The sequence below is a fragment of the Vulpes vulpes genome, chromosome 12 (genome assembly GCF_048418805.1).
Source record: "Vulpes vulpes isolate BD-2025 chromosome 12, VulVul3, whole genome shotgun sequence".
In the NCBI taxonomy this organism is placed as follows: domain Eukaryota; kingdom Metazoa; phylum Chordata; class Mammalia; order Carnivora; family Canidae; genus Vulpes; species Vulpes vulpes.
In genome coordinates this window covers 79,261,243-79,269,444 of record NC_132791.1, presented here as the reverse complement: position 1 = coordinate 79,269,444, position 8,202 = coordinate 79,261,243, and the positions used below count along the sequence as shown (strand labels likewise).

The 8,202-nt window shown below is 36.0% G+C and overlaps 1 pseudogene; it reads left to right on the top strand.

The window, feature by feature from the left end:
* Positions 1–1,647: 1,647 nt before the first annotated feature.
* On the top strand, positions 1,648–1,772 carry LOC112920575 (U4 spliceosomal RNA; annotated as a pseudogene).
* The last annotated feature ends 6,430 nt before the right edge of the window (positions 1,773–8,202 follow it).

The following is an 8,202-nucleotide window of genomic DNA, read 5'->3' as shown; positions in this document are numbered from 1 at the left end:
GTAGCCCACATACTTAAAAATAAGAGTATTCCATGTTTGCAAGAAAGAAGAGAGAAAGGTGAATTTAGAACAGATGTAAGCATTACTTCTTGAGCCAGGAAAAGGAAGTAGGCATAGGTTTAATCTGGATGGAAGGTTTTATATCTGAGTACTGAGAAGAGGATATGAAAGTCACTGATGGAAATGAAGGCTTTCTCTTTATGTATATATTCCTATCAAAACCTATTTCTTATCAAAACTATTGAAATTATTCTGAACAGAGATAGCCACATCTCCACATGTAGAAGTTGCAGGTGGTGCACATGTTGTGAGCAATGATGCCCACACACTCCAAGTAGACTGCTTTTCTCTCCAAGCCTCTCATTATCAGAAAACTGATGTCTCTCTCGTTTCTGGGTTCATGGGTCCAAGCTTCAAGGCATGAGAGATGCTCCTCTCACTTTCACACCTTAAAACTCATTCACAGAGTTTGTGATTCCTCTCTTTGGAATGTTTAATTCTCCTGCTTTGGATGCCTATTATTCCAAGACGGTAATGTTCCCTTCATGAGACAGAAAGAAGATTAGAAGGCTTCTACCAAATCGAAAGTTAGGGATGCTACCTGGTTATTTGGGTTCCACATGCACCTGAACTTTACAGACAAAGAGGGGGATCACAATACCAGTGGCTATGGTTGCTACCCTAATAATCAAGGAAATTGGGCAAGAGAACTATGTATGGAAGCCAAGGTCTTCTCTGGAGTACCTCTTACCACTTCCATGTCCAAAAGTAAAAAATAATGGGAAATTACAACAATTCTTCCCACACCAACAAAAAGAGGAATGTCCCCTGAGGATTCAGACCCATCAGAAATGAAATCTGGGTCACCCAACTAAGAAAAGAATACCAGTTAGCTGAGGTCCTTGTTGAGAGTGATGAGAATATAAGTTGGGTGGCGGAAGAAGAAACTATAAGCATGTTAAGGCCTTATGATTAAAATACAGAAATAAAGTTGCATCAGCTATGTATGGTTTATTCCTTGCTTTCTATGTGTGTATAGAGCACACAAGCACACACACATGCATTATGGATGACTGTCTGACATTTCAGCTAAGCACTTCTCTATTATTGAACACTTTTATTTCCCATAATCACTCATCGTAAACACTTCTGCATTAAACATGTTTATGTATAAATCTGGCCATGCTCATGATTCATTCCTTAGGATATGTGGTTTAAAAAAAAAAGCATAGGGCAGCCCTGGTGCCACAGCGGTTTAGCGCCACCTGCAGCCTAGGGCGTGATCCTGGAGACCCTGGATTGAGTCCCACATCAGGTTCCCTGCAATGTCCCTGCTTCTCCCTCTGCCTGTGTCTCTGCCTCTCTCTCTCTCTCTCTCTCTCTGTGCCTATGAATTAAAAAAAAAATCTTTTAAAAAATAAAAAAAGCATAATTGCTGAAAATGAAAACTTTATACTCTCAATAGGTATTGAGAATATCTCCTAAAACGTTACAGAAATTCTTCCTCACCCAAAGGGACTTACCTGACCCCATCTTTGTCAATATTGATGCAATCATTTACCAAAAACATCTATATTGATTTCATAAACAAAAAGCTGTTTTCCACTGCTGTGGTAATAATTTGATAAGTTTAGTTTTACAGGCTGAAGCTTTGTGCAGTGGCAGTATTGTAGCCAATGAGGTTTATCCGAGGCGCGACTATTGCTAATTGAAAACTTTTCCTAATTTTACAGGCTGAGTAATCAGTGACTTTTTGCTTACGTCTTCTGTTGAACTTGTAGTGATGTTTTAGTGTTTGCCGAGCAATCATAAAGAATGTTTATATATTATTGTTACAAACTCTTTTATAGTAAGATTAATTGTAAGTAGTTCCCAGGTTTTTTATTTGCCTTCTGTTTCTTTGTTATTTGATATATAAAAGATTTTTTTTTTTTTAGGTAGCTAAGTCTACCTGCCTCTCCTTTTGAAATCTACTTTCTTCTCATCTGAGGAGTTGTAAGCTGACTCCTTCAATAACAGGTAAAAGAATTAAGCAAATTCAGAAAAATAAATTAAGTAGCTTCTTATACTTCTTTTATAGGACTTACTACTACTACACATTTTTACATGCACATGCCTTGTCTTCCTTACTACCCTAAAAGTCCTGGATGGTTGAGCCTTCAAGCTTTAGTCATTTCTAAATTTCCCCAAGACATATGGAAAAGGCTCCATAAACGTTTTGTTAAGTGAAAAATATGAATTAATAAGCACATGCTTTATCAGCTTTACAGAGGCTATCCAAAAGAGCTCAAGGCAGTACAAGTTTATTAATTCTAATATATTCTTTCTTGCTTGTTTACATTTGGATAACAAAACTCTATTTCTTATACATATCAGGAAAACATACTTTTAGGCTAAGAACTGACATTATATCTAGGTATTTCAAAAATAAATTTAATCAGCAAGAAAGTTTCTTAGACAAAGACATCTACTGTAATTTATCATCTCATGAATTTGGTCTTCAACTTATTTATTTATGGTATGCAAGATACCTTATAAGTATTTCATAAGGAAATTCTATTCTGTGTACCTACAGTGTATGTCTGAAATATTACACAAAATAAATCAAGGGAGTCCCCAAACTACAGATCATTAGGCAATATTTCAAGAGAGTGCTGCTTTCTGCTCCTTCTGGAAATTTGCCTTAGATTAAGTTATTCACAGCCATTCAAAAGAAGTTGAATTCTAAACTAAATGCACTAAATTCGAAAGAACATAGGATATCTTTCCGGAGTCAGAATTGAGATCATAACCACTATTATATAATTTTCTTTAAAAAAAACCACACTTCATATTTTTAACAGATTTCAAAAATTTTTTTGAAAGGAGGAAACTCTTAACTTTCTGGTGATCACAATGATTACCATCTTTGTGTTTGTATTTTCTGCCTTTTGGAAGCTGCAGAAAATGACTATTCTATAAATTCCTTCATGCTGAATATTATGGCTTAATACCACTCTCAAGAGGCTAAATAAACTCACATTTTTAGGGGAAATAGCATTCTGGATGAGGATCCTTAGTAAAACAAGTGTCATTATCTTATAAGTCATCTGTCTCAGTATTTTATATAAAGAATGTTTGATTCCAGGGAGGGGTAAGAAAGTGATGCTTCAACTAGCAAACAGGTTTCATATAGCAAAAAGCTGAAATGTCTCAATTTGATTCCCATGTACCCCATCCTAAGTTTCATTCCTGCCAAACAATGCCCTAACTTAACACATGGTTAAGAGAAAACACAAAACAGACCTTTCTGATCTCAATCCCTTTAAGTCTGCCCTTTAGGATCGCCATAACGTTATTTTGTTTGTCCACCTTTGTCTTGAGTTGAAAGTTCAAGATCTTAGACCATCTTTTTCTTTTATGGGTTCTTCACTGCCATAAAAATCATCCTTTCCCTACCAATCTATAATTTATAGTTACTACATGACTTCCCAATACTGTGTCCCCTCCAGTCAGCATCCATAGTCACCTTTCGTTTAATAAATTGCACTTCTAACAGGAGGTTTATATGCATTCTCATTCATTTCCACATAACCAGCCTTTGTCAGCAATTCCATGGAGCCTATTCATATGGGACTCTGTTCTGAGAACTTTTTTCTTCCAGAAACAGAACAGAACAAACCAATCTGTGCTATCTTGTTCTCTATTAACAACTGTCATTACCAAAAGATGCATGTTCCCTATTAAAATCTCTAGTTGAATACCGATCTGGGAGTATTCTCTCAATGCAAAGGGTCTTTACTCTGGATCTTATCTTTCTGACATAAGAAATACATTTAACAAAGATTTTAATATCACTGATTTATTATTTCCCTCTGACTTCCAGTGAGGTTTATGTTTTCAGCCCAACTCTCCATGGTGTTTCATCTACAAATCTTTCCACATGTGCAGAGATACAACAAACACAGCACAGGCAGGAGTCATGACACTGAATTCCAAATGGTCCTCACAAAGCTACTTTCATATCCCCTCAAATTGGAGGGGAGTATAAAAATCAAAATACAAAGTATTCTTTGTAAAGTTAGAGATACTCCATGTTGTAAAAGAGGTACAGACCAGCTCGGCAAAGAAATGATCTTTAATCAAGTTTAAGAAAAGTAAAAATATCAATATTCAGGTATTTCAAGATAAAATGCTATGCTTGAATAAAGATTGGGAAGGAGGTGAAAAACAAGGTTTTTTTTTCCTTTGTCTTCAACACACGAATATGTCAGATAATGAAGCTAGCTATTTATCCAGTATGAAACTCAAATTTATTCTGTGCAGCTTTAGAGAGTAGCACATCAGTAGGAAAAACATAATAAACAATCATTTGTTCAACAAATATTTCTTTAGTGTCTCCTGCATGCCAGGTGTGCTGCTAGCTGCTGGAGCTACAGCATTTAACAGGACACATAAGATGTCAGAATCCATGGAGATGTAGCTCATGGGGCTTATGTTCCAGTGGGGGAGACAGAAAATGGATGAGGAAACAAACCAACAAACAAATAATAGAGAAAACCTCAGATAGTGGTGTGGTTTATTATAATATAAACCAGAATAATTTGCTAGCAGGAAGATGAAAAATGTCAGGCAGGATTATAGTCCATATTGTAAGTCCAAGTTCAAAGAAAGTCTTTCAGAAAAAGCTGATAGAGAGCTTAACAACTGCCATAAACAACCATAAAAACTGGGCAATATATAGAAAACAATTATTTGCAGGTATTGGGCAGGATTATGATCCTTAAGAGAAGGGACATGAGAGAAGGGAAGTGATTCCCAAATCTCATTCCCCCAGCTTTGTCCCTGAGGGCAGAGAGAGGTATTCTCGGTCAGTGAAAGAAATATAGATCAGAGTTAGGGGCTGTCGTGCATTTGAGAGGCGGGAAATTAGAGAAGAAAAAACTGCAGAAAAGGAGCCATTAATATCAGCACAAAAATGTCCCTGGGGTCCTAGAGCACCATCTAAGCTGCACACAAGCAGGGTAAGACTCTAATGGACCAGCAGAGAAACGCACCCAGGAGCCTGGGGAGCCAAGCAGGAATCTCAGATGCCACATGGTGCCTCAGGAAGATTCAAGTTCAGACTCAGCCAAGCCAGGAGACATCTTCATCAATATCTGGGCTTTTGGCTGAGGATCCAGAAAGGCCACATTCTAAGAGTCAGGATTGACCCTAGAAATAAGGGTACAGACAGTAATTTGTATGAGATTAATTGTTTTACCAAAATGTTTTATTATTCTTGGCATGAGTATAAATCTGAAGTAACTCCCTCATTGATGATATTATGAATTTTCAGCTATTTATTTTCCAGCTAGAAAGAAAATGTTTTTTGCACTGAAAGTTTTTGATCTTTCAAGAAAATGTATTACAATAAAAAGTAAAATATTATTGTCCATTTGGGTTGATAGGAAATACAATTATCTTTAACTTTTTAATGACTCTGAAAAGTTTACCAGTCCTTGGTAGAAATATATCCTCCCTTTAAGGAATAATAGGGCTTGATGGGAATATGAAAACCTACATTTACTAGTATAGAGGCGAATAGAGGAAGGTGTTCTATCTGGTTATATTCAAGATACACAAGAACAGAGGGAAAAAATAATTTTACATTTGTATTCTTCTTCTGTTCAGGTGGCTCAGTATAATATCTACACCAAACTTATTCCAAAGCTGGATGAATATTGAATCTTCTACTTGAAAGATGACATCTCGAAATAAATAATGATTTGGAGGGGGGCACCTAGGTGGCTCAGCTGGTTAAGCATCTGCCTTTGGCTCAGGTCATGATCTCAGGGTCCTGGGATCCAGCCCTGAGTTGGGCTCCCTGCTCAGCAAGGAATCTGCTTCTCCCATTCCTTCTGCACTTCCCCTGCTCATGCTCTCTCTCTTGGTCTCTCTTTCTCTCAAATAAATAAAAAATCTTTTTAAAAAAGAAAATGCAACAGTTTTCAGATGTTTCATCTTGATTGCCTTTCTCTTTACAGGTCACTTGTATTCATTATTTAGGCTTCTTTTTTAGAAAACCACATCAGCCTATCAGCTGCCAGTGCAGCCTCTTCTAAAAACCCACTGACAGGTTCATGAAAACCCAATAAAGGATTGTCGGAGTGGCTCAGTCTATTAAGCTTCTGACTCTTGATTTCGGCTAAGGTCATGATCTTAGGGTTGTGAGGTCAAGCCCTGTGTTGGCTGCATGCTGGGTGTGGAGTCTGCTGGAGAGTCTCTCTCTCTCCCTCTTCCTCTGACCCTCCCCACCCTCTTCCTCTGCTCACTCACACTCTCGCACACTCAAAAAAAGAAGAAGAAGAAGAAGAAGAAGAAGAAGAAGAAGAAGAAGAAGAAGAAGAAAGAAAGAAGAAAGAAGAAAAGAAAGAAAGAAAGAAAGAAAGAAAGAAAGAAAGAAAGAAAGAAGAAAGAAAGAAAGAAAGAAAGAAAGAAAGAAAGAAAGAAAGAAAGAAAGAAAGAAAGAAAAGGATAAGAAAGGAAAACACAATAAAGAGTTTATACTACTACTGAAAATCAAGATTTATAGTGTTAATTTATCTTATTTATTAATATTAAGACATAAATAAATAAATGATTCCAAAAACAAATGGAATCAGATAGAAAGAAATACACCTAAAGTAGATCAAAAGACCTCACCATGTGGCTCTTCAAGGAAGAATCCATAAAGATGTAAGAAGACTGTATCTCCCTTCTGACTCAGAAAGCTGAGGTTATACAAAGGAAAAAGCCTCCCCGAACTTCGAAAAAATCTATAAACATATGCCAGGAATTCTTGCTCTAAATAATTAGTTACCTCTTAGATAAATGTTTGAAATGGTATGGATCCAGAAAAAGTACTAGAAGCAATCAAGCCAATAAAAGTAAGTGTCTATAAACAATGCCAATTTCAGGGAATTTTCAAAGGAAGAATGGAGGCTAATAAGCTGCACATCCAGACAGTGAATAAAGGCAAAGGGAGATAATTTCAAGATTCAGAAAATACTCACCCATGAAAACTTTTAAAACTAAATATGTGCTTTGATCTTGGAATGAAGAAGACACACACATTCAAAGAAAAGAAGGTTTGGGCGTGAAAGGACAGTGAGCCTTCCAGCTGGCCAGCTGTTAAACTGGGTCAAATGATTATTTTAACCTGGAGACTAAAAGGAATGAAATTATCAAAAATGATTTTTTAAATAAAAGTTATTAAGGAAAATGTTTCCTTGAGAAGCAATAATCTGAATTCTAAAACTCAGATAAAAAATAAAACAGTATGAATGGAGAGGGGGAAAGAAAGCATACGAATTTTTTTGCTTTCAATAGTGAAGATTCAAAAATAAAAATTATTTATTCTTGACTGGCAATAACAAAAATGTAGACTAAAGGAAGCTTTTAAAAATAGCATCTAGGGCAGCCCCAGTGACCCAGCGGTTTAGCGCCGCCTGCAGCCCAGGGTGTGATCCTGGACACCCAGATAGAGTCCCACGTCCGGCTCCCCGCATAGAGCCTGCTTCTCCCTCTGCCTGTGTCTGCCTCTCTCTCTCTGTGTGTCTGTCATGAATTAATTAATAAAATCTTAAAAATAAATAAATAAATAAATAAATAAATAAGTAAATAGCATCGAGACAATCCACAATATTGAAAAAGGTCAAAGAAAGCATCGTTTATGAAAAATTAAAATAAAGATTGAGAAAAGACTACAAAGGAACAATAAGATAAACTGCCATGAATAAGACTGGTTATAGGAGTATACAATTAAATATAAAAGGACAAAAATAAATATTTAAATAGATGAAAAGATAAAAATTAAAATAAATTTTCATTTGGTAAAATTTTGAATAAGAAAGAATTTTTTTTTCTTAATTTGATTCAGAACTGGGAAATTCACTGTTGTGGAGTCTCTGACTAGGTGTAGATTGAGTTGGAGGCACAGATTATAACTTTTCAGGTACAGGACTTCACATATTTTTCAATGAATCATTTGAATTAATTAACACCATTGTAGTTCCTCCAAAGATTTCTGGATTAAAATTTGAGCAAGCAGCTAAGATAATGGCAATATCAATGCATAAAAATGATACATAATGACAAGTACGTTTACACAGATAGTTTGCAATTTAAAAGTTCTATGAGAAATGGAACTCACCGATTTAGGACTTTTTGGCCAATCTGTGCATTTTAAGAGTGGAAGAAATG